Source organism: Notamacropus eugenii, chromosome 4 (assembly GCF_028372415.1).
Source record: "Notamacropus eugenii isolate mMacEug1 chromosome 4, mMacEug1.pri_v2, whole genome shotgun sequence".
Taxonomy (NCBI): Eukaryota; Metazoa; Chordata; class Mammalia; order Diprotodontia; family Macropodidae; genus Notamacropus; species Notamacropus eugenii.
The window spans coordinates 458,775,844-458,803,811 of NC_092875.1; the positions used below are offsets into that span (position 1 = coordinate 458,775,844).

At 37.2% G+C, this 27,968-nt stretch overlaps 1 protein-coding gene across 3 annotated transcripts in view; it reads left to right on the top strand.

Annotated features, from left to right (window-relative positions):
• Positions 1 to 27,968, top strand: part of EDIL3 (EGF like repeats and discoidin domains 3) — a 603,244-nt gene that overhangs the window by 393,180 nt on the left and 182,096 nt on the right. The gene's annotated exons all lie outside the window — the stretch shown is intronic.

The window sequence follows — 27,968 nt, forward strand, 5'->3', positions numbered from 1 at the left end:
ATAATAATGGCAGCTATGTGGTGCCATGAATAGAGTGCTGGACCTGGAGTCAGGAAGACTCATCTTTCTGAGTTCCAATCTAGCCTCAGAAGCTAACTGTGTAACCCTGGACAATTCATTTAACCCTGCTTATCTCAGAGTCTCATCTATAAAATGAACTAGAGAAGAAAATGGCAAACCACTCTAGTATCTCTGCCAAGAAAACCTCACAAGGGGTCACAAAGAGTCAGACATGACTGAAACAACTCAACAACCACAAAATAATGATAATTAATAATCATGGCTACCATTTATAGAATGCTTCCTGTGTGTCAGGTGCTATGCTAAGTGCTCTACAAATACTGCCTAAATTGATCCTCACAATAATCCCAAGAGGTAGACTATTATTATCCCCATTTTACAGATGAGGAAACTGAGGCAAAGAGAGGGTAAGTGACTTTCCGAGGATCATACAGCTAGTAAGAGTCTGAAACCAAATTTGAACTCCAAACTTCCTGACTCAGGGAAAATCTGGCTTTTAAGTCCAAGTTTCCTACTTCCTAGCTGTGTGAAGTTATTTAACCTCACTGAGCAAGACAGCTTTCCTCTTTAAAATGGCAATGAGAGTATTTCTATCATATAGAATTTAGAGCTGCAAGGGAGCTTGAGGATCATTTAGTCTAATTGCTTTATTTTACAAATTAAGACGCATAGACCCTGAGAGACAAAGTAACATTCCCAATGTTATATAACTAGCAACTGACAAGACCAGGAATGAAACCGACGTCCTTTGATTTCAAACCCATTTCTCTTGCCACTGTCATGCTGTCTCCTCCCCCACAGAGCTTTGTGGAAATCTAATGAAATAGTAATATACAAGAAAGAACTTTTCCACAGAGCTGTGGTATACAAGTGTGAACTATCATCGATGTTATAGATTACATTGTCTCCTCCCGATATCCTTTGACCCTCAAGTTAATTTTTCTCCACAGGCTTTTAAACATCTTAAAGATATTATTGAGTTGTCCTTGCAAGATAAGTGGAGGAAATGCTTTTATTGTGTAAATATGAAAAAAATATAATCAAGATAAGTACCATCAACTGTCTTCTGGTCAGGATGTGAAACTAGGACCTCTTCCAGACTGCCCTTCTGTCTATTACATAATAGGACACTGAAAAGTACACTTAAGCATTCTATAATCTGTGAATGTTTATCACATGCTATTATACATGACAGGCAGTATGGGCAGTTGGCTAGGGGTTGGCTTCCAATTCCTTGCTCTGACCCACTGGCTGTGTGAACCTTAGCAAGTACCTTAATTGTTCAGTGTGCTCAGGAAACCTTTTAAGATGCAGAAGAGAGGGCAAGCTGTATTTTTGATGGAGGGATTTTCCTTGTTGGGTAATACCTATACCAGTAAAATCACAGAACGTGGGACTCACCCCTTGCGTGTTCATTCATGTATTTGATTTGTGTACACGTGTTTGTTTCTGTTTTTTTTACATAATATTTAAAATTTAATTTAATGAACTAAATTTAGTGAATTATTCATTTCTTTAAAAAAATTAAATAGGTCTTGGTCATTTACATCTCGGAGAATATGTAATATGAAAGTGTAAGCTAATGGCAGGAATAGCCTAGATGCATTCCTAGGGAAACTATATCTTGGGGGGAAGAGGGAACCAATTAGTAACTATGAAAACGAAAAGTAGTATGTTTCACTAATTAAAAGAGAAGTCCCAAGATAGAGCCCCTTCATCATTGTCTTTATGCTACAAATTTTATTAAAAATTATAGCTTTAAGATTTAGTCAAATTACTCGCACAGCTTTTCATCTCACTGAGAATTTCTTCTTTCAAAAGTAAAAGACAAAATCACAGGATCACAAATTTAGGTCTGGAAAGGACCAACCCCTAATTTTATAGATGAGTAACTAAGGCTGAAAGAGTCATGATTTGCCCAGATTTCCATAGCTAATCAATGTAGAAGGTAGCATTTGAACATTATTCTCCAAATTTGACTCAAAGCCCAGTGTTCTATCTGCTGTGGCAGCTAACACATAAATATAGATTGCAGAACACAGGTGGCAGGTTGGTTCCTGCATAGATTTGCATTTGGAACACCTTGTACCAATTAGAACCGTAGGCCTAATTGGAAGACCCAAATTTGTTCCAGCCACATTCACAGCAACTGAAATATAGCCCAACGTTTCCTCCTTTTCCTCCCTTTCCATCCCCAATTCTTTTCTCAGCTCAAATATCTACTTTAGGGAATCTGTGTACTTTAAACCTTTACATTTATGCATTTCCCATGAATAGTTCCAAGCTAATGAGAAACAAAACGCTGGCTGAAACAGCCACAATGCTTCAGGACTAATTGGTTGACTACTGCCTGAGGTCCATAAAAAGTCTAAATGAAATCCTTCCTTTCATGATTTAGAATCATGAACCAATTCCTCTCTTTTATAAGATGGTGGGAATGATTTGTTTGTTTTGTTAGCTAAAGAAGATGATGGTTTATTCTGCAAGAAAGAGAAAGTGATAAAGACTGTTGGACTTATTAGAAGAGGTTCCATGTTTGTGGAAGGAAAACAATGGAAAATGCATAGTACAGTTATCCCTTCCACATCACAGAGGCTGGGAGAATGGTGCCCTTGTGATCTGGGAAATTCAGGTGAAATTTTTTGTTCCTACCTACATATTGAAGAAGTCTGAATTTTTTTTCTTTTTTCTTTTATGGGATGCTTAGAGTACTTATTGTAAATTTGAGATTAAGTATTTGGTCATAGGCTCTGTGTCATCTGTTGGCCTGTGCATATTATGTACTGCTTCCATAAAACTCCCCCAGAATTCTCATTTAATTTCTTATACCAACCCATGATATATTGAAACCATGATGGGGAAAGTCATGATGTGGAAGGAATAACTGTATATAATTAATAAATGCTGGAGAGTGTTAGTTTTATATCTTTTGAATAGTCTTACATTCATTTTGTTAAGCATAATCAACCTTTCGTCTTCAATGCTTAAAATTTCTTCATTGAAGGGTTGTGGGGAGGCACAGATTACTAATAAAAACTTTCATTTGAAAATTTTAAAATGAAAACTTAAAGAAAATACTACCCATTTTTCAAAAAGAAAATTTTTGTACTAGGAGGTGCTTCATATTCTAATCATGTCCCAACTTTTCTGTGTTTGGGCACTCATTATTAATTTCCTTTGTCATTTAATTCTTTTATTTATATGCAGTCCTTCAAATGAAAGGTTTGAGCACTTTGCTTATAACTCACTTATAATGAGCACAGTTTTCCCCTAATCTTTCAGGTGTATGACACACATGAACTAATTAGTATGCACCTTCAATTTCTGCCTTGTCTTGATGAAATGAAAATTGAAACTGCCATTTTAAATTAATGCTCTCAGCATGTAATTAGTGATGGTACTACAACATCTGTAATTGGTTTGAGATTTAAGGGGTCAGTGACTATTTTTTTAGAAACAATTTAAAGAGAAAAAACAATCTTTCTCTTTAAAGTTTGTCTGACCTTTGATTTTCCTCCCATCATATAGTTTTTCAATTTCTAGAAAACACAATAATGATCGAGACTATCAGGTAGTATTTCTAACTAAAGTGCTGGACTTTCCACATATAAAAAGTGTAGCTTTAGTTACCTGATATAAAAATGTGAAATCCTATCAAAATTATATAGTGTTATTTGCTGATTGTTGTGTTTCAAAGATGAATTGGGATGACATTTTTTGTTTGTAATGACTATTTCATTTTTTTGGTGTACTGAAGAGAGATCTGGCCTTGAAACTAGGTAGTTCTTTGTTCAAGTACAAGAAGTGGAGCCATCGATATATGATGGCTATGTAAGCCTGGGAAAGTCCTTTAACCTCTCAGTGTTCTCAGCAACCCTTTATGACAATAAATTACAAAGATAATTGGATGAAATCACAGATCTTGTCTCTCTCTTCTACTATTCTTTTCATTTGTTTGTGGGCTTAAAATCAGTTATTTTATAGTATCTATTTTGTTTTTTCCTTAAATATAAATTTCTTATGGCACATCAAATACTAAAGGCTAAAATTTTTATGTTGACCCCATATTGTCAGGATCTGTCAATGAATCGGTTGACCCCTCAATGCTACAAGCAATAGGTCATTTAACTTAAAGTGCTTCAAGGAAGATACAAAAGAAAAGGCCACAGTAAATAACTGGTGGTATCCAAAGATATCAGAAGCAAAAATATCAGGAAGAAAATATGAGAATTATAGTAAGAGGCAGCATGGGGTGCTGGGTAAAGAACTAGATTTCTGTATCATACAGACCTGAGTTCAAATATCATCTCTGACACTATTGGTGTAATCACAGGCAAATTAGTTAATTTCACAATTGCATGGGCAGATAGATAAATGAATAGACAGACAGACAGACAGACAAGCAATGCTTACTATGTGCCAAGTATCTTGTAAAGTGCTGGGGATACAATGCAAGCAAAAGAACAGCAAAGCAGTCTCTATTTTCAAGGAGATGACATTCAAAGAGGGGCAACAAATGAAAGGAATGTGGGTGTGAAAGTATTGTGGGGGGGGGGGGGGGGCAAGGTAGCAGAAAAGTCCAGAGAGTCAGGAATACAGCCACTGATGAAGTGAGCTTGGCCTCGGTGCTTCGTGAAATGATCAGATGACCAGTCAGAAGAGAGGGCCACAAGAAAAAAAGCATATTTAGTGTAAAAATGCTGCTAGTGGGGAGATAGAGAAGTCCAGAGATTCAGAGTGGACCCAGGAGTGAAGTGGAAGACACAGAAGGGAAGCATTTTAAATGGTAGATCTCCTGAGGAGATCCCTTCATCAATGAAGTCATAGATCTAGAAGAACAACAAAAGCCCCTCACATTGAAGCCAGAACTGACTCCTGAAAAGTAGTATAACCCAACAACCCCTTCATACTGGGACAGGGAGGTTTCCTTTAAATCAGCACTTGGGAAGAGAAAAAAATTGTACAAATTTAGGCATAGAAATTTTACAGTGATGGCATGAGGATTGTCTAGACATAATGGTCTTGCACTCCTGAGTTTCTGTTGAAAAGCAACTCAGGAAAGTCCAGATCCTGGAAGCTCAGAATAGAGAAGAAAGCAACCCAGTTTGGCAGGTCTGATCAATCGCCCACTCTTAAGGTCATAGGTAGGGATGTATCTAAGGCTGTGCTTGAGCTAATTCAAATTGACTCTCAAGAATTAATAGTTAAAATTTCAATATAAGCATTTATACCTCAGAAACTGGAAAATGCTACAGTTCAGGCCCTGATATGTTCAGTTTTGGTTTTTTTGACTGTCTACATTTAAAAAAGTGATGGGGTATGTTCAATGCAGATTAAACTTTTACGTGTGTTGAGCCATTAAACAAGTTAGTTGTTAAACATTTACTAGTTTGCCTATGGATGTACCTTTCAGTTAGAGAGAGACTAGAAGTTTCTAATGTAAAATAGGAGAAAATAGGGATAGGAAGATAATTCCATGGAAGAGGCAGGACATCAAGGAGAAGATTCAGGTATGGACTGCATAACAACTGGGGAGCAGATAACTTGTTGAACAGAGCAAAGCTAGGTTTGCAAAAAGATTTCATTTTTCTTGTTGTTTCTGAAAGTTTATTTTTGAGACAATATGTACACTTTATAAAAAGAAGAAAATTTACTCTAAAAATATATTACCTTATAGTTTTGATAATTATTTTCAACTCACAAGTGCCATTTTGTTCAGACTATGGCTACTCTCTACAAATTCTACTAGAATACATTATTTATTTTTTTAAATGTATCTTTTTGCGTAAAATGAGAAAAAAATAAGTATTTCTTAATTTTTTTCTTTCATAAACATCTTTCAGCTGCACTATTTCCCTCCTCTTGGGAGAATTTAGCTCAGTCTTTGTAAGAGATTTTTAGTTTTCTATTTCTGTCCATTGCTTTTTAAAATATATAACTGGTGCCTTTTTCTGGTATTTTTTTAACCTCTGTGCATTGCATTTCTTCCCCTGATGTTGGAAGGTGCCTCACTGACATAATACTTGCAATTTGTCTTAATCAGATCTAATTATGCTAGAGTTAGTCTGGAAGTGATGATTTATAAGTGTCTTCATAACAGCAGGTCTTACTTAGCACCATAATTTAAACACTATTGGAGGAACTGCTGAGTTAACTGTAAAGCTGTAACCTCACAAAATCATAACATTTTAATTATCACATAACTTTAGAATCTATATAGTGTGGCAGAGCAGACAGTGATAGATTTGGGGTTGGAGGAGGTAGAGTTGGATCCTGGCACTTTGACTTGATATGCCATATTTGACAAGTCATTTAATCTATCTGTAGCTCATTTTCCTCATCTACAAAATGGGAGGGTTGAGCTAGATTACCTGGAGGTTTCCCATATCTATGATCCTATGTTTCTGTAATATCATACATGGGTGAATGATTTAAAAAATACACATTTTTAAGTGCCTATAATGTACTAACTGCTAGGCTAAGCTCTAGGGATATAAATGTGAAAGAAAGGAAGGAAGGAAGGAAGGAAGGAAGGAAGGAAGGAAGGAAGGAAGGAAGGAAGGAAGGAAGGAAGGAAGGAAGGAAGGAAAGAGGAAAGGAGAAAAAAAGAAAACAAATTCCTGCCTTCAAAAAGCTTAAATTATAATTGTAATATACAACAAATAATAGGAAAACTTTTAAGAAGAGAGGTATTTTGGCTTAAAAATTTATAAGGATGATTAGTGGACCCATAGGAGAGCAGAGTGCCAAACCTCCTCCTCTATGCATGGCAGTGTTGATTTAATTATTTTTATAGAATTGAAAATGGTGGGGACAGAGGTTGAGGGGAAGGGGAGAGACAACACAGAGGTCATGGGTCAAACAACAAGACATCTGACAAGGACTTTTCTGGAAAGTAGAGTGAAGTACATTCTAGCATGATATAGGTAGTCATAGGAGTCACTCGCTAGTGAATGACACCCAATAGGGCCCAAGACCAGGGCTTCCAGAGATAAAAAGGGCTAAGTCCTCTGGGGTATGGTATCTGATCCACTTGGCAAGGAAGTCAGAAAAGAAATAAACTCGAAGATACTTTAGATATGGTTTTTCAGAGTGTTGTGTAAAGCAATGAAAATACAAAACCTGATATAGTCCAAATGTGAAAAATAAAAGATCATTCCATATAAGTGAATCGATTAGACATATTCACAATAATTGTTGATATAAAATATATGATGAACATAAGAGTGAGGTGTCATATCTAGGAGGATCAGAGTTGACTTTAGGCAGAGGTTCCCAAAGTAAGCAATGCTGCCTCTGGGGGGTGCTGGAACAATGGGGTGGTGGTGGTAGTATCCTTGGGTATAATCAGATGATGTGAAATAAAAATAAGGAGATGGTAGAAGCACACGGAAAGAAGACAAGACAAGAAAATTTTGAAAAACTGTATTTGTTTCATCTGTTGTGTAACAGAGCTAAAGTTGTGGTGAATACAACATTCTATCCTATTATCTTCTATTGATTCTTTTCTTGTTTTAACCCTTTCTCCTCCTCAAAAGTCTATTTTGCTTCTTACTACTGCCTCTCTTACTCTACTCTCTGTCTTATCACATTCTATTTCTCCTAGCCCCTTCCCTTCCTTGTTTCCTATTGGATAAGATGAATTTCTACATTTAACTCTGTGTATGTATGTATGATAAGTGTTTCCTTTTGCCTACCCCCTTCCGCAAACTACCCTCTGTTCTATCTTCCCACTCCCTCTCTACTTCTTATTCCCTCCTTAAGCCTAATCTAATGAAAATAAGGTTCACTCATTTCCTCTCACCTCCCTCCTCTTCCCCTCCATTGTGAAACCTTTTTCTTTCCTCTTTTATCTGTGATAATATACCCTATTCTATTTCATCCTTCCTCCTTCTTCCAATATATTCCTGTCACCCCTTAATTTTACCTTTTAAATATCATCCCTTCATATTCAATTCACCCTGTGCCCTCTATCCAACCATCTGTCCATCCATCCATCTCTCTCTCTCCCCCCACCATCTTTCCTCTTTCCTCAAACTACCCTAATACTAAGCAAGGTATCATGGGTTACAAATGTTATCTTTCCATGTAAGAATGTAAACAGTTCTGTTTTAATAAGTCTCCTGTGATTTCTCTTTCCTGTTTACCTTTTCACGCTTCTCTTATTTCTTATATCAGAAATTCAGATTTTCTATTCAATTCTGGTCTTTTCAGCAAAAATGCTTGAAAGTCCCCTATTTCATTGAAAATCCATTTTCCCCTGAAGTATTATACTCAGTTTTCCTGGATAGGTGATTCTTGGTTTTAATCCTAGCTCCTTTGACCTCTGGAATATCATCTCTTCATGTAGAAGCCACTAGATCTTGTATTATACTGATTGTATTTCCACAACACTCATTTTTTTTTCTGGCTGCTTGCAATATTTTCTACTTGACCTGGAAACCTTGGAATTTGGTTAAAATATTCCTAGGAGTTTTCCTTTTGAGATCTCTTTCAAGAGGCAATTGATGGATTCTTTTAATTTCTATAATACCCTCTGGATCTGGAATATCATTTTCCTTCATAATTTCTTGAAAGATGATGTCTAGGATCATTTTTTGATCATTGTTTTCAGATTGTCCAATAATTTTTAAATTACCTCTACTGGATCTGTTTCCTAGGTCAGTAGTTTTTTCAGTGAGATACTTCACATAGTCTTCTATTTTTACGTTCTTTTGGTTGCATTTCATAATTTCTTGATTTCTCATAAAGCCATTAGCTTCCATTTGCTCCATTTTAATTTTGAAGGATTATTTTCTTCGTTGAACTTTTGGAACTCCTTTTCCATTTGGACAATCCTTCTTTTTAAGGCATTCTTCTCCTTGTTAGCTTTTTTGACTTCTTTTGCCATTTGGGTTAGTCTGTTTTTTAAGGTGTTATTTTCTTCAGTTTTTTTTAGGTATTCTTTAGCAAGCTGTTGACTCTTTCTCATGATTTTCTTGCATTGCTCTCCTTTCTCTTCCCAATTTTTCCTCTACTTCTCTTACTTGATCTTCAAAATTCTTTTTGAGCTCTTCCATGGCCTGTGGCCAATTCATATTTTTCTTGGAGGCTTTTGATGTAGGTGCTTTGACTTTGTTGCCTTCTTTGGTTATATGTTGTGATGTTCTTTGTCACCAGAGTAAGATTCTATAGTCTGAGTTTCTTCCCACTGTTTGCTCATGTTCTCAGCCTGATACACATGTCTTTATCAAGGTAGGACTTTGCTTCCACTGGGGGTAGGGATGGGGGTGAGTGTACTGTCCCAGGTTTCAGAGCTTTTGTATCAACTGTTGGATCCCCCATCATCTATGGGCTCATAACTCTGGAAACAGTGGCTACCATTATTGTTGTGGCCACTTGCCAACACTTCCTCCTCCACCCTTAGGCTGAGGCCAGCCAGACCAAATACCACAGAGTTTTCCTATTGACCTTCTATGCTCTCTTTGGCATTTGTGGGTTGAGAAGTCTGGAAACTTCCATAACTACCAGTGATTCCGTCCCCTGAGACCTGTTCCTACCCTGTCAGTGCTGCATGCCAGACTGCACTCTGCTCCCTGGTGCTGTAGATGCTTCCTGTTGACCTGCCAGGCTGTCTTGGGCTAGAGATTTGTTTTACTCCATCATTTTGTGGGTTCTGCAGCTCTAGAGTTTATTTAGAGTCATGTTATAGGTATTTGAAGAGGTTTGGAGGGAGAGCTCAAGGAAGTACCTGCTTTTACTCACCCATCTTGCCTCTGCCACCGCTTCTAGCAATTCTTGTTAGACTTAGGTCCAACTTGTATTTTCTCTTATGCTTTGCTTATAGACATTTTCAAGTCATTGTCTTCTGAGTATTTATCTTGAACTTCCTGATCAACTTAAAAGCTTTTTTACGGTCAGGTCCATTCTGTTGTTGTTTACAACAATGGTAATTCAATGGAAGGTAGCATTAGGGGTCCTGATTATTAATGGGAAGAAGTGGTGCAAGTCTTAGTTTTATGGGATCAGGATAGACAGCAGTATCAGGATTTAAGTATTTTATAAGTAGCAGAAAGAATATAAATAAATAAATTAGTGAATGCAACATTTATTTAATACTTGCTATGTACCAAATGCTGGAGATAAAAATAGAAAAATAAGACAGATTCTGCTCTCAAGAAGCTCATGTTGTAATTAGGAAGGCAATATGTATATGGAAGGTTTCAACTGCATATCACCTGGAAAAATCCTAAGTTTCTTAGGGTGCAGTGGCAAAAAGATTGTTTCTTCTTTAAATATCAATTCTATCGAATGATATGATGAACATCAGCATATCATATGTTGAAGTATTTGACAGGGCCAAGGACTTCAATAGCAAGAACATTCTTTTGAGGATCTTTTGTAGTTTTGACTTCCCAGGATGAAGGCTAAAAGCATTAGGCTGGAAGTCCTGCTATTCCCAAGGTTTTGGGGTTAAACATCAATGAACTGTCCCCATTTGGATCTAAAGGAGATAGTAATCAAGTTGGTGGTCACGATTTGACTTACCTGGCTCATGCTGCCTCCCATATATCCCTTAAGGTACTTTTGCTGCTTTAGCTAGATGGCTTTGTTTTTCCTGTGAATGTTAATTGGTTTGAAACTGCTAAGGATGTTTGACCCCTTCTCCACAGAAGCTGTATCCTTAGAGGAGTGTTGTGAGACTATCAGTTTTGTGGGTGGTAATTATTAAACTAAAAGTATAGGTTTCCTTGGCACCATTCTGGTTGAATTAGCAAGCTGACATATATGTTGACAATAACAAGAGAACTATATATCTTTCAGTAATGGAAAATAATGCCAAGGTCTTCAACTGACTGAAATAGTAGTAGTTAGAAAGGGGACATCAGAAATGTGTCTGAAAGCTGGCTCTTTGTAGATGGTGTCTGGAGGCAGAGTTCTTTGCTGCCAGGAGTGGGAAAAGAGAAAGGAAGAAAAAATGCATCAGATGAAAAAAAGATGACTGAATGGCAACAATTATTAGTAAGATATGGATTTCCAAGGCAGTAATGATATGGAAAGAAAGAATCTTTGGCCATATCACTGGGGCTATGAGTGCTTAGCTGCATATTCATCTGTAATCAATCAACAAGTATTTGTTAGGCATCTATTATCTTTAGTACTAGGCACTTGGGATACCAATACTATACATGAAATTGCCAGGCCTAGAGGCCTGAGGGCTACCCGAGTCTTCTTACCTCTATCCCGAGGTCTTCGGTTGGCCAAACCGGATGCTCGTATGAGAGAAAGGACGTTCCAGAGTCGAACAAGGGTTGAGCTTTATTTCAGGGTCTAGTTACAAGTGCAGGGGAATTCTTCCTTAGGAGGGAGCGAAGAATCTCCCAAGGAGGCAAAGATCTTACAATAAGAGATTGGAAGTAGAAGTATAAGTGGGGAGAGAGGGGGAGGGGAGAGAGGAGAGAGGAAAAGCGGAGCCTTGTTGTCCTGTCCGCTCCACGCCCCTCCTGCCAAGAGAACTTTCAGGCTTTCCTGATCCTACTTAAACCCTCCAGCAGCATAGTTTGCATCTGAATACCGTGCTGTTAGATAACAATAGTGTGCCCAGATCCGGGACAATCTCGAGGGCGGGGAGAGCTCTCTGCCATCACGTTTCTCACGGGAAGAGGCGGAAATACACGAGATAGCTCTGTTCACCTCGATTCCCAGTCGTTTCCTGGGGGGGTCTCGTGAGAACTCTAAGATTTAGAAGTTCCCACCTTTACCCGCCCGAGACTGTCCACCTGGAATTGAGCTTCCATCCCCAACATGAAATAATCCCTGTTCTAAAGGAGCTGAAATTCCAATGAGAGAAGTAAAGTAATTTAAGTTTAGTATTGTTAAGTCCTAGACACTTTGGAGATATAAATTAGGCCATATTTTTCTAATATTTACATTAGCTTAAGCAAACTGCTTTAACATTTTCTTGATTAGAAAAAATAAAATTTTTAAGTAGGATGCTTTAATATTCCCATCTTATTCTCAAGTTCTATGTGTAAGTAATAGAGAAGGTTATGGAAAGTAAATTGGCTTACATATTTTGATGTCAAAGTCTTTTCCTCTTATTTGCTTAATTCCTTTACTTTGTTTCAATGTTAGGGGCAGAGAACATTTCAGAGATAGGACATGTGACTACTGGCTTTGGGAAACTCAAGTGTGTGACTCAACAGTGGTCTATAATTTTAATGACTTGCAAAGGGCAGCTCATCTAGCTATACCTCTGCTGTGGCATAGAGAAATGAGGGGTCCTCAATTGAGAAATTAGGTCAATTTCACAAGAAAAAAACAAACAAACCTAGAGCTTCTTGAGAATCAAACGACTGGTTGAATGAGCCAGGATTCTAGAAGGGTATCTGTATTTGTTTATGCTTAGGTCTCTTTCATGCTTCTTCTATCTCTTCTATACCTGAAAATTTGCTGCGTGTATAACCTCGATCCCATATATCCTAATTTATCTTTAACTGTTCCTTTGCATAAGAAGAAAATATTTCACCAAATGTTTAAAGTTGTTAACCCTTCTTTCTCTAAGCACATTTATAAAATCTAGATAGTAGCACATGGCTTCATCTAGTAGTCAATTTTTCTTGTAAGCAATCCCTGATTAAATTTTCATGCAAATTGGTTTTTAAAGATAATATTTTCTATCTAGATTAATATATCTTCAAATAAGTGCTGACTTCATTATGTATAAAAGCAGACTTAGCATTGAATTGCATTGACTCAGTCATTTGCAAGAGTAAAACATGCATGGTCTATAATTATTTGGCCATTCTCCCTAATTACTCTAATGTCGGCGTGTATTTACTTGTTTATTAACTTAAAAGGATATGACTTAGCTCTTAACTCCAGATCTTGTCAGATACAGAATATGTGGATAATACGAGGAAAATCTCTCTGCAATGAAACCCTTATTTGTTGGCATCTGGAAGGGTCAATATTTGTGTTCCTCAGTCCATATTGCCAAATATGGCTAATGTAGTTAGTAAGGAAGGTCCAATATGTCAAACATCCATCATCTTGCAAATTCCTATTACCTTATTTGAGAAAATTCACAAAGAGAATGTGAGTTGCAGTACTTAGTTTTCAACCACTGTTGTCCAATTTGCTTGGTGACAATTCTTTTACTTCATCTGTAATAGTACAGATATTTTAAAATGGCATGTGAATCCTATTTTAAAACACATTTTTAATAACAACCCCTTTAAGTTCTAGAGCATATTGATTACTTGGACTTGAAAGGGAGAAAAAGACCTGATTTCTTTCACCAAATCTAGTCAAATTATTGTCCCAATAAGAGAAAGGAGGAAAAAAAGGAAGAGGAGACAATGAAATTATATAGCACTTTAAATTTTATAACGCTTTTTCCATTATCTTGTATCATCCTCACAATAACCTTGAGAAGAAGTTGCTGTTGTTAGGGCCATTTTAAAGATAAGTAAACTAAGGCTGTGGTAAATTTAAGAGGCTTACCCAGCAAGCATTTGGAGCAAGATTCAAATTCAGGTATTCCATGTTTTCTATAAGTATATTCCCTCCTCTGTAGAGAGTGAAAGGGAGTGTTTTCATTAAGTAACATACAAAATATGGTCATTATGTCCAACATAATTATGTTGAGAGCACTCATTACTTTAGCCAACTATCTCTTCTTTTACCAGAGGTATAATTAGGACTTTGTCCATCCTGGACAAATAATACAATTTACTCTCTGAATGAACAGTATGAAACAGGCTTTCAGCTAAGGGTCAGTGGGGTTTCACCTCATTTTGGAGCGGGGTAACCCTAAGACTGACTGAATAAAATGCCTGTGCTGATGCAAGGTGGAGCTTAATGAGCCACCTGCTAGATTTCTATTTTAACTAATTCTTTTTGTTCAACTAGGCATTAAGTTCAGTTGTTTTCATTCCTCTCACAGATTTCAAGTTTAGTTTAACCCTCTAATTTTCAGCTACCTAGGGAAAAGCCCTGGTCACTGCTATTATTAAAGGGTCTTTCTTTACAAAGGGTAATAGGACTTACCCTTGAATATTACTTTAGAATTTTTAATCAAACTCCTCATTCTTCAATGGGGAAAATAAGGCAAAGTTTGAGAGAGTAAGTGATTTGTCCAAGGTCATATACATGGTATGAAGGATGACTTGCTATGGAGGGGAATTGGAAAGAAATGTTTGTGGGAATAAAGATGATATGAAAATAAAAAGAATCAATAAAAATTATATCAATTTTAAAAAGTAAATTGAGGCTCCAAGAGGCTTAAAAGAACATAGAATGTGACAGAAATACAACTGGAACTCAAACACAATTAGAATCTGCTTTTTTCTAATCCAACATGTTGACCAATTTTTTGTTTACTCACTTTTTCCCCAACATTCCCCAGTCATAACACAGAGCTTGGTACATAGTGGTGCTTAATAAATATGTGATGGATAGTAGTTTTCTACATTTGTAGGAATGAGATAAATTTATATAAGTAAGCAAATAAAAAATATAGGTATGTGTGCATGTTTATATGTATATACATATATAGTATGCATACATATAAACATACATGTAGATATAGTAATATACAATGTTAAGAGTGAGAATGTGTTAAAAAGCAGAGTCCTAAAGGTCTCAAGAAGGAGTTGGCACCTAAGCAATGCTTTAAAAAATAATGATTTTATCAATTGGAGAAGAGGAATTTAAACATTCTGGACATGAGAGATATTTAATCAAAGTCACACAAGTAAGAAATGGAATTGCATGTACAGAGAACAAAATAACATTACCAATTTGACTGGAACAGAGAGTATGTAGAAGGAAGTAACATGTAAAGGAACTAGAAAAATTGAGAATTTTGTGTTACAGGCAAAAATATATCATTTCTAAAGCTAGATTAACTTAAGAACTACAAAATTCCTCTCAAAATTAGTATCTGTTGAAATTCAGAAAATTATTTGAACTAGGTTTTATTAAAAGAATTTTTTAAAATATTCCATTTATGGTTGATATGTTTTAAGTAACAGAACTTGTATGTCTAAACATTTTATTTTCATTTTAATAGTATTTTTTTGCAAACACATGTCAAAACATTCTTTAGCATTCATTTTTACAAGATTTTTATTTCCATATTTTTCTCTCTCCCTCCTTTCCTCCTTCTGAAAATGGTAGGCAATTTGATATAGGTTGTACACATGCTATCATGTAAAACATATTTCCATATTAGTCACAGTTGTAAAAGAAGAAAAAGACTAAAAATATAACCATGAAAAAAATAAAGTGAAAAAGTGCTACAATCAGCATGCAGAGTCATTCCATTCCGTATCTGGATGTGGATAGCATTTTCCTTCATGAGTCCTTTGTACATTTTTCGGGCCATTGTGTGCTGAGAAGAGCTGAGTCATTCATAGTTGATCATCACACAAGTTGCTGATACTGGGTATAATGTTTTCTTGGTTCAACTAATTTCACTTTGTATCAGTTTGTATGAGTCTTTCCAGGTTTTTTTTTTTATTCCTAAAACCTGCCTGTTCATCACTTCTTATTGCACAATAGTATTCCAATTCATTCATATAACATAGACTGTTTAGCCATTGACCAATTGATGGGCATCCCCTCAATTTCCAATATTTCTCCATCATGAAAAGGACTGTATAAAATAATTTTCAGGGCTCTTTCCACCTTTGGTGTCCACCTGTTCCACCCAACTCTCACCTGTGGCTCCAAGAAGTTGCAGCATGTGCAGCGACCACAAACTGGTTAATCATTTTGGCAGACGGACCAAACCAGGTTGAGGGTAACCAAGGGTTATCAGACCCATTGGTCAGTTAGGGGGTTGTCTACCCCAACCATATGAAGACTTCCTCTGGTGAAACGGGCAGATGAGAACAACTTTTCCAATGGCCATGAAGGCAGCTGAAGCAAGCCATGTGGAGAGCTTAGAGCTCGGTTAGACACTGAAGATACCAAGCTCATCCACTGCATCCTGAGCCATAACCAGCCATCTTGACTCTGTCCTGCCACTGGACTATGATGACTCTGGAGGAGAAAGTGAGGCTGACCACTTCATGCAACTCAGCCTCACTTAAATCCAATTTACACATGAATCAAAAGAAATCACCCATACCATTTTACTATTATACCTCAAAGTCCTGATGCAACAGGCAAGTGATGAAGCAACAGGTGAAGATACACTGGGAGCTATAGTCATAGCCCTGCATATAGGCAGCCCAGGCCATAGGGTTGTTTCTTACTGGAAGCAGCAGTGGAACTCGGTAGCACCCTGGGCATCTGAGCATCCTTTTAAGGATCCCACTGCTCACCTCCTGGTGTGAAGAAGGGGGCTAAAAAAGGTGCCCTAAAATTTATCTACTTACCTAAACCTGGTCTGATTACCACCACAGGCATGGAATCCCACTCAGTGGGTAAAACACAAAAAAATATATACAAAATGTACAAAAACATCTGCAAAGATGATTCCAATCACCATCAGCACATGGAATGTGTGCACACTTATAGAAAACACAAAATCCAGTAGACCTGACACTGCTCTTGTTGCAAGAGAACTCAACAGGTATCACATCCAAATAGAAGCCCTGAGTAAAACAAAGCTGGCAAATAAAGGCCAGCTTACTAGAGCCGGATCTCGATACACATTTTTCTAGAGAGGTTGCAGTGAAGGGAAGTGCTGTGAAGCTGGCATGAGTTTTGCAATCAAGACTAATCTAGTCAGCAAGCTGGTATGCTGCCAAAAGGAGTGAATGACAGGCTCATGACAATGCAGTTGCTACTTGTTAGAAAACATCATGCCACCATCGTCAGTGCCTATGCTCCCACTATGATGAACCCTGATGAGATCAAAGAAAAATTTTATGAAGACCTAGAGATGCCTTATCATCAATGTGCCAAAAGAGGACAAACTTATAATTCTAGGTAACTTTAATACCAGAGTAGGCTCAGACTAACAGACTTGGCAGGGAGTCCTAGTGATGAATGGAGTTGGAAAGAGCAACAGCAATGGTCATTTACTTCTGAAGACTTGTGCATCGCATGACCTTCTCATTACCAACACTGTTTTCTGTTTACCTAAACACAATAGAACTTCATGGATGCACTCTCACAGCAAACATTGGCATCTAATAGATTAAGGAGAAGAGACAGACAAGATGTGAGAATGACAAAAAAAGGCAATATGTGATGTAGAATGCTGCACTGATCATAGCCTCATCCTTTCCAAGCTAAATATCCACATTCATCAAAAGTGCCGCCCCCAAGACAAAAGTGCCTGAAGAATTAATGTCAAAAAATTAGAGCTCTTCCCTGAGCTTCAGCAGTTTGTTGTTAATTTGGAGGGAAAGTGGAGCCAACACACAGTTGGCAACAGTGGGCAGAAAAGGAGTGGGCAGCTTTCAGAGATTTGGTGCACAGCACTGCATTTCCTCATCTGAGTCAGAACACTCACAAACACCAAAACTGGTTTGATGAAAATGATGGGGAAATCCAAAAGCTGATAAATGAAAAACAAGACTTCCATAGGATTTACAAGCAGTGTAGTTGATCCATCTCCAAGGTGGCAACATTTAATTCCATCAAAAGTAAAGTACAAGCAAGCTTAGAGAGACGCAGGATTCCTGGCTCAGTAAGAAGGCAGAAGAAATTTAGTTTTCTGCTGATAGTAATAATCCAAAGCACTTTTATTCACTGAAAGCTATTTATGGACCAAAAATCTATAGTGCATCACAAATTCTCAGTGCTGATGGAACCACATTGATTAGTGATAAGGACATGATCCTAGAGAGATGGGCTGGACACTTTCATAGTGTTCTTAACAGACCATCAACTCCAGAGGAAATGCCAGAAGCAGAACAGAGGTCTGTATACAAAGTTTGTAGATGTGACCAAGGTCTTTAACACTGTTAGTCATGAGGGCTTATGGGAGATTATGTTAAATTTGGTTGCCCAGAGAAGTTCCTCAGCATTGTACATCAATTTCATGATGGTATGTTTGCCCGGGTTCTGGACAGTGGACAATGCTCTTGTCCTAGTCACCAATAGAGTGAAACAGGGCTGTATGCTTACTCCCGTGTTTTTTAGCATGATGTTTTCAGCCATGTTGTCAAATGCTTTCGATGAGGATAAGCACAGCATCAAGGTCAACTACTGTACTGATGGCAAGTTCTTCAATTTGAAAAGGCTACAAGTCAAGACCAAAGTGGAGGAAGTGCTAGTGCATGATTTTCTGTTTGCAGATGACTGTGCACTCTGTGTAGCTTCTGAAGCTGAGATGCAACAAAGTATGGATCAATTTTCTGCTTTGGCCTAATAATTAACACCAAGAAAACACAGCTGCTCCATCAGCCACCACCACACAATCCATAGGTGGAACCATCTGTTACAACACATGGAGAAGTTTTGAATGCTGTGGATATGTTCACTTACCTTGATAGTGTACTTTCCAGGGATGTACACATTGACACATGCTTTGTCAGAGTTAGCTCAGTATTGGGGAGATTCCAAACAAAGGTTTGGGAGAGAAGAGATAGTAGACTGACTACCAAATAAAGTCTACAGGGCCATTGTGCTGACCTCATTGTTATATGCCTGTGAAACATGGGCTGCCTACCAGCACTATGCTAGGAAACTATATCACTTCCATTTGAACTGTCTTAGGAAGATTGATTCTGAAATTCATCTGGCAGGATAAGGTATAAGACACTGAGGTCCTTGCTTGAATTAAACTGCCAAGCATTCAAACTATGCTTCAGAGAGCACAACTCTGATGGGCTGGCCACATTATTGGAATGCAAAATGTATGCTTGTCAAAAAGACTATTTTATGGAGAACTCACGTGGGATAGGCGATCACATGACAGTCAGAAGAAGCAATACAAGGACACTCTCAACGTCTCTCTCAAGAACTTTGGATTTGATTGTGTGACATGGGAGAAACTGGGATAGGACAGCTCAGCATGGTGTGCCCACATAAGAAAAGGTGCTGTGCTCTTTGAGCAAAGCAGAATTGGAACAACATAGAGAAAATGTAGGATGCACAAATTTTGAGTAACCATCCCCAGTGTTCACATGGACTATCTGTGCCCAATCTGTGGTAGAGCATTACTAGCTCATATTGGTCTGATCAGCCACAGTACATACACAATGAAATTTAACTTTTTTGTGGTGATGTCATTTTGGTCCTTTTCGAGAATGAAGGACAAAAATCACCATACCTCGGATTGTTTAGCCATTATCCAATTTATGGGCATGACCTCAATTTCCAATATTTTGCCATCATGTAAAAGACTGGTATAAATAATTTTGTACATGTAGGTCCTTTCCCTTTTTTCTATGATCTCTTTGGGATGCAGACATAAGAGTGGTATTGCTACATCAAAGGGTATGCATAATTGGTCTCCCTTTGGGTGTAGTTCCAAATTGCTCTCTAGAATAGTTGGATCATTTCACAACTCCAACAACAGTGCATTAGTGCTCCAGTTTTCCCATACCCTCTAAAACATTTGTTATTTTTCTTTTTTGTCATTAGTCAATCACCAGATGACAGTGTAAGGTGGTACCTCAGAGTTGTTTTAATTTGAATTTCTCCAATCAAAAGTGATTTAGAGCAGTTCTTCATATCTATAGATAGCTTTGATTTCTTCATCTGAAAACTGCCTGTTCGTATCCTTTTATCATTTATCAATTGGATAATGGCTTACATTTTTATAAATTTCACTCAGTTCTCTATATATTTGAGAAATGAGACCTCTATCACAGATACTTGCTGTAAAGATTATTTCCCTCCTTTCTGCTTTCCTTCTAACCTTTGTTGCCTTGGTTCTTTTTATAGAAAAACTTTTTTATTTTAATATAATCAAAATTATCTATTTTATAATGTCTATAACTCCTTTAACTTCTCCTTTAAGAATTTGGATGCTATACCACTTGGTGTATATATGTTTAGTATTGATATTACTTCATTGTGTATGGTACTTTTTAGCCAGATTATCTTTTTTTTCATTTAATTTTAATTTTTCTTTTACTTTGTCTGAGATTAGGATTGCTACCCCTCCTTTTTGCCTGCTTCAATTGAAGCATAATATATTCTGTTACAGCACCTTACTTTTGTTCTGTGTGTCTCTCTCTTTCAAGTGTGTTTCTTGTAAACAACATCTTGTAGGATTCTGGGTTTCATCTCATTCCACTATCTGCTTCCCTTTTGTGGGAGAGTTCATTCCATTCACATTTACAGTAATGATTACTGTGTATTTCCTTGCATCCAATTTTTCCTCCTGTTCATCCTCTTTTTCCTTTCCTCCTTTCCTTCCTAACCAGTGTTCTGTTTCTGTCTGCCACCATCCCCAATCTGCCATCCCTTCTGTCAATTCCACAACACTTTATTTAATCTCTTCCCTTCCTGTTGCTCTATTGGGTAAGATAGATTTCTATATTCCTCTGAGTGTGTATATTTTTCCCTCTTTGAGCCAGTACTGGTGAGAGTAAGTCTCAAGTGATGCCAATTGCCCACCTTCCCATCTTCCCCTCCAGTATAATAGACCTTTCGCACCCCTTCAAGTGAAATAATTTTTCCCATTCTATCTCTCCTTTCCTTCTGAACTCAGTGAAACTCCTCTTTCTCATCACTTATTTTTGTCATTCCTTCAAATTCACTTTACACCTTTACACCTGTACCCTCTGTCTACATATTTTCTTTCTAACTGTACTACTAGTGATATAATTTTTAAGAATTAAAAGTATCATCTTCCCATGTAGGGATGTGAGCAGTTTAACTTCACTGAATCTCTTAGGTGTTCTTTGCCTTTTTTACCTGTTTATGTTTCTCTTAGGTCTTGACGTTGGAGACAAAAGTTGTGGTTTGCTATTGCTCTTCTTATGAAAGCTTGGAATCCTTCTATTTCGTTGAATGACCATTGATGTATTTTGCTTAATTTTGCTGGGCATGTGATTCTTGGTTGTAGTCATAGTTCCATGTGTAAATATTATAAGCGGTTATCTCTGATTATAATAATAATGATGTATTTTGGCACTGTGCTAGGGTTTGCAAAGTACTTTCCTCACAAGGATCTAATTAGTCATCTGACTATTATTATCCACGTTTTATGTCAAGATGCCAAGATACTCTGATATTATTAGTATGGGAGTTCCCTCACCAAACAAACTGCAACCCTACCTATATCTTACAATTTTAGTTGCCTCATGGTCAGACTTTTCCAAGGTTACATGGCTTAAAAATTAACATAAAAGGTGAGATATGATCCCCTAGTCTTCCTGACTCCTAAGGCAATGCTGTATCCTCTATATAATCCTACTTTTTAATCCTTCTTTTACAGTTGAAGAAAGGTTCTCTGGGTCTCTTAGACAGATAAAGTGACTTCATCAGAGTCACACAACTAATCAGTGTCAGAGTCAGGATTCTAAATCTGGCCAGTTGGCATCTAAGGTCAGTATTTATTCACTTTCTATGCTTCTTTGTAATATACACCTAAAGGCTACACCTTCAGAAAATTTTACCTTCTCATCTTTTAGCTTCAAAGCAACTTTAATCACAGAGTTAAAATTAGAAAGGAACTCATAGTAGCTATAGTATATATAGGTGAGCAAATTGAGACCAAGAGGAGTTAAGTGACTTCCCTAGTTTTGTACAGGTAGTAAGTGGCCAACAGGGTTTTGTACCTAGGTTCTCTGACCTTGTTCCCATTACTCTTTTCCATGGTACCCCATTACTTCTCCATTATCCTTGTAGACTAGAATGGATCAGCAAAGTGAAGATTACTCATATTTTTTTTCAAATGGCTGTAGTACTATATTACCCTTTACTGCACCATTTACAATCTCTTATCTGACTATTTTTTTAAACCAAATTCATTAGCACTTGCTCTCTATTTCACACTGACTGTAGAGCAGGGTTTTATGTCAGTGCTCCCTACAATTAATTTTGAAATTTAAGAGACTCATATGTTCTTTGAAGATATAATTATACCCTGCAGCATATTTTCTCCTTTACATGGTCAGTCCCATGACCACTCACCAATGATCAGGCCTTAATCTTAGACCTGTCTTCTGTACAAAGTTGTTTTACCAGTAGATGAGACAGAACAAAATCTGTGAAATGAAAATCATAAACTAACATCAATTACTGCCATTATTTCAGCAAATATGCCTAATTAGATAACAGAAGTACCTCATGAGAAAACAGAGAGGATTTTATTGATGACTTTTAGGGAGTCTCTAGAGGTCGGAAATATAAAGAAGGGAGGGCTTAGGGACAAGAGAGTCTGGACCAAATGCTTGCTTGCTTGTTAATGTTTAACATCTGAGAGCCTACTGCTGCTGCCATTCAGAATGGGATGAAGGAATCTCTTATGTTCCCACTAGATATTGGACAAATCTATTCCATTCAAAGCCTGTCTAGAAACAGTCTTGTGCTGATAAATTCTAAAGTATGACTTAGTGGTCCTGACCTGTTTTTAAAAATTTAATTCTCAAGGTAGAAGCTGATCCAAAAATCATCTTGATATATGTTTTTATCACAACCTAATTTAACATAATCAGAAGTCAATCAGTCAACTAGAAAATATTTATTAAATACCTACTATACAGCATGTACTGTGATATAGAACTGGGTATAAAAATACAAAGAATAAAACAATCTCTACTAGTATCAAGAACCTATTACCTTTAAGAAAAATGAGGTGTTTTTTTTTTTCATTTAACAAAAATCTACTTTTTGCTCCTTCGCATGTCTCTTTTTCCTATTGGAAAAAAGAATAAAGAAAAAAGTCATAACAAATATGTGTAATTAAGTATCGATCTATTTCCCAAATTTATCATTTATTTTTTAAAAATTTATTAATTTACTTTTAGTTTTCATGATTCACTTCCATAAACTTTTGAGTTTTAAATTTTCTCCACCTCCTTCCCTTCTCCCTCCCCAAGATGATGTGCAATCTGAAATAGGCTCTACATATACTTTCTTATTAAACATATGTTCACATTAGTCATGTTTTAAAGAAAAATTAGAATGAATGGGAGGAACCACAAGAAAGAAAAAAACAACAAAAAAGAGAGAGCACATAGTATGCTTCTATCTGCACTCAGTCTCCATAGTTCTTTTTCTGGATGTGGATACCATTTTCCACCATGAGTCTCTTGCAGTTGTCTTAGATCCTTGCATTGCTCAGAAGAGCCAAGTCTATCAAAGTTAGTCATTGTACAATGTTGCTATTACTACATACAGTTTTCTCTTTGTTCTGCTTACTTCTTTAAGTCTTTCCAGGTTTTTCAGATGTCTGCCTATACTAAAACTTATTCAGCCATTCCCCAATTGATGGGTATTCCCTCGATTTCCAGTTCTTGAGCAACACAAAAAGAGTTACTTTAATATTTTTTTTGTACATGTGGGTCCCTTTTTCATCATTTCTTTATCAGGAAGTGGGTTAATAATAGAATATAATTTGCAGTTCTTTCTATCAAAGCTAGGAAACTGGGCAGGAGTAAGATTATCTAACTAGGAAGGAAAAGTGTAAATAAAGGGTCATAGGCAGTAAGGTGGAGAATTTTGTCTAGGTGAATGGGGGTGGAAGCAGGAAAAGAAGAAGGCACCATGCTTGGGTTTAGCTTTGGTAACAGTTTCCAAGTACCAACACCAAGAAAATGAAGTACTTGAGGGGACATGGCATATCCAAGGAATTTGATAGAGAAAGAGGGGCAAGATATAAGAGAAAAGATTAAAAGAACAGAAGGATTAATTGTGAGAGACCTGAGAGTGTGTGTGTGTGTGTGTGTGTGTGTGTGTGTGTGTGTGTGTGTATTAGAATATATAAAGTTCTAGACTAGGTTGTATAAGTGAAAAAAGTAACTAACTTCTCCAAAGAGGAGATGTGGGATGGATTGTGGCAAAAGGACAGTCTGAAAGTGTCATTTTGTCAGGAGTCATGAGAGAAGACATTGCCAGTAATGAAAAATGTGGTCATAGATGCAGTGTCTCTAAGACAAAACAGAGTTATCAGGAGTTTATTTTTTTAATTTATTTATTCTAAGTTTTCAACATTCAATTCCACAAAATTTTGAGTTCCACATTTTCTCCCCATCTCTCCCCTCCCCCCACCCCAAAACACCCTGCATTCTGATTGCCCCTTCCACAAATGTGTCCTCCCTACTAACACCTCTTCCTTCCCTTATCCCCATCTTCTCTCTTGTCCTGTAGGGCAAGATAAATTTTTATACCCCATTACCTGTATTTCTTATTTCCCAGTTGTACACAAAAACAATTCTCAACATTTGTTCCTAAAACTTTGAGTTCCAGCTTCTCTTCCTTCCTCCCTCCCCAACCATCTGCCCTGAGAAGGCAAGCAATTCAAAATAGGCTATATATATGTAGTTTTGCAAATGACTTTCATAATAGTCATGTTGTATAAGACTAACTATATTTCCTTGCTTCCTATCCTGCCCCTCATTTCTTCTAATCTCTTTTTTGACCTTGTCCCTTCCCAAGAGTGTTTACTTCTAATTTCTCCCTCCTCCCATTTGCCCTCCCTTCCATCATCCCCCCCACCCTGCTTATCCCCTTCTCCCCTATTTTCCTGTGGTGTAAGATAGATTTCCATACCAAATTGAGTGTGCATGTTATTCCTTCATTGAGCCAAATGTAATGAGAATAAGATTCACTTTTTCCCTTTGATCTCCACCCTTTTCCTTTCCATTGGAAAAGCTTTTTCTTGCCTCTTCTATGAGAGATAATTTGCCCCATTCTATTTCTCCCTTTCTCCTCCCAATATATTCCTCTCTCACCCCTTAATTTTATTTTTTTAGATATGATCCCTTCCTATTCAACTCATCCTGTGCTCTCTCTCTCTCTCTATCCCTCTCTCTCTCTTCCTCTCTCTCTCTCTCTCTCTCTCTCTCTCTCTGTATATACATATATATATGTGTGTGTGTGTGTGTGTGTGTGTGTGTGAGCATGAATAATCCCTCCAAGTACCCAGATGCTGAGAAAAGTTTCAAGAGTTACAAATATTATTTTTCCTTGTAGGAATGTAAACAGTTCAACTGTAGTAAGTCCCTTGTGATTTCTCTTTCCTGTTTACTTTTTCATGCTTTTCTTGATTCTTGTGTTTGAAAGTCAAATCTTCTTTTTATCTCTGGTCTTTTCATCAAGAATGCTTGAAAGTCCTCTATTTCATTGAATGACCATTTTTTTCCCTGAAATATTACACTCAGTTTTGCTGGGTAAGTTATTCTTGGTTTTAATCCTAGTTCCTTTGACTTCTGGAATATCATATTCCAAGCCCTTTGATCCTTTTTTGTAGAAGCTGTGAGATCTTATATTATACTGATTTTATTTCCACAATACTTTAATTGTTTCATTCTAACTACTTGTAATATTTTCTCCTTGACCTGGGAACTCTGGAATTTGGCTACAATATTCCTAGGAGTTTCTCTTTTTCATTCTCTTTCAGAAGGTGATCAGTGGATTCTTTCAATAGTAATTTTGCCCTCTGGTTCTAGAACATCAGAGCAGTTTTCCTTAATCATCTCATAAAAGATGATGTCTAGGCTCTTTTTTTGATCATGGTTTTCAGGTAGTCCCATAATTTTTAAATTTTCTCTCCTGGATCTATTTTCTATGTCAGTTGTTTTTCCAATGAGATATTTCACATTATCTTCCATTTTTTCATTCTTTTGGTTTTGTTTTGTAATTTCTTGATTTCTCATAAAGTCATTAGCTTCCATCACTTACATTCTAATTTTTAAAGAACTCTTTTCTTCAGAGAGCTTTTGAACCTTCTTTTCCATTTGAATAATACTGCTTTTTAAAACATTCTTCTCCTCATTGGCTTTTTGGACCTCTTTTGCCAGTTGAGTTAGCCTATTTTTAAAGGTTTTATTTTCTTTAGCATTTTTTTTTGGTTCTTTAGCAAGCAGTTGAATCACTTTTCATGAGTTTCTTGCATTACTCTCATTTCTCTTTTCAATTTTTCCTCCACCTCTCTTACTTGATTTTCAAAGTCCTTTTCGAGCTCTTCCATGACCTGGGACCATTGCATATTTATTTTGGAGGTTTTGGATGCAGAAGCCTTGACTTTTATGTCTTCCCCTGATGGTAAACATTCTTCTTCCTCATCTGAAAGGATGAGAGACAGTACTTGTTTACCAGGAAAGTAAACTTCTACAGTCTTATTTTTTCCCCTTTTTGGGACATTTTCCCAATGAGTTACTTGACTTTTGGATCCTTTGTCAAGAGTAGGGTAGACTCTGGACACCTGTGAGTTCTCAGTTCCTCCAAAGTGGCACAATCAAGGGAGAGGGGTTTATTCCCTCACCTGGCTTGCTGAGGTGCAGATCAGCTGCTCAAGATCCCCAAGGGTTTTAGGCAAGGGCAGGGCCACCACTCAGGCCTGAGGTACGGATCAGCTGCTCAGTTCCCCCAGGGGCTTTAATTTGAGCACTCCCACAAAGGAACAATGGATGCTGGCTGCTTCCTTCCATGGCCACCACCCACTGCTGCTGCCACTGTCACTTGGGGCTGGGCCTAGGGGAGGACCCTGCTCCCTTGTCACAGAGGGGAAAAAGCCATTTCACTGACCTTTGTTGTCTGTGGGTTGAGGGAGCTGAGAACCTCTGATGCTGGTGGGGATTCCACCCCTGAGGTCTTCTCTGGCCCTGCTCCTCCCTGCTGCATGGCCCAGACTGGGCTGTGCTCTGTTCCATGTCCAGTGTGACAGACCTTTCCCATTGCCCTTCCAGGTCACCCTGGGCTGGAAATCTCTTCCACTCCATTGTTCTGTGGCTTCTGCTGCTCCAGGATTTATTGATAATCTTTCTTTATGGATATTTTATGGACTGTGGTGGAAGAGCTGTATTTTATGGACTGTGGTGGAAGAGTTGGAGTCTGTGTATCTTTCTACACTGCCATCTTGGCTCTGCCCCCTCAGGAGTTTAAGAAATTAAAAATATCATGAAAGGATGAAGGTCTCCATTGCGGACAATAATTAAGGAGATATCTAAATAGTCATGATGAATATTGTACATTTGTGGCAGTTTTTGTTGTTGCTTTTCAGCTCTGACCTTTTCTTTAGAATGCTATCTGGTTGTCAGTTTCATGTCTTCATATATCTGTAGTGAGAAATTTTCATGCTTATTTCTGAATAAAATCTCTCTGTTTGTATTTGTTATCCTAAAAATTTCATTTTAAGTTTCTTTTTAAAAAAGTTTTTAAAAGTCATAAAAATGTCTTAAAGTTAAACCCAGCATGTGAGAGTTTTTAAAGACTTAAGCTTCTCTAATCTCAGTAACAAGAACTGAGTATGCAAAAAGACATAAATAGAATTTAGGAACTTAAGACTTCTTTCAAGATATTTCATTTGATACCAGAAGTTGATCTCCTTTTCCTTATTCACTTTACTTTAATATTATACAATGGTAGAAAACCTTCTAGTTTTGCAAAATTATCCTTAGCATTTTCTATGATACAAAAAATTTGCTCCCTTTCCAGTATCTACAAAATGTATTATCTCTGCCTGCAATGCTTAATTTCTGAATTTGTCCTCTGATTGTTAAACAAGAAAACTGCTCACCAATAGACTTCTGATGGTCAAAACTGAGGCCTCCTCAGTTGGTTATTGTTATTACAACTGTACTTCACACATATATATCAATGCTCATATTTTCCTTAGGCCCACCTGCAGACATTCATACAGGACTTTTGCATAATCAAAATTCTCCAGAAGGTCTTAAACTGATAAGTAATTATCCTTCTTGGGAAGGTGATTGAGTAGACTTTTAATGAGACTGCTAATGGTTTTAATGGTTATTCCCTGCTCAGAGATATTTTCCCCTAGTAGAAAAATATATGACATATACATGTCACTTTGAAAGAGGTGTAACTATTTTAAAATATCTCTTAAACCTTTTTGAGTGGTAGGCTTCTTCCCTGACCCAAAT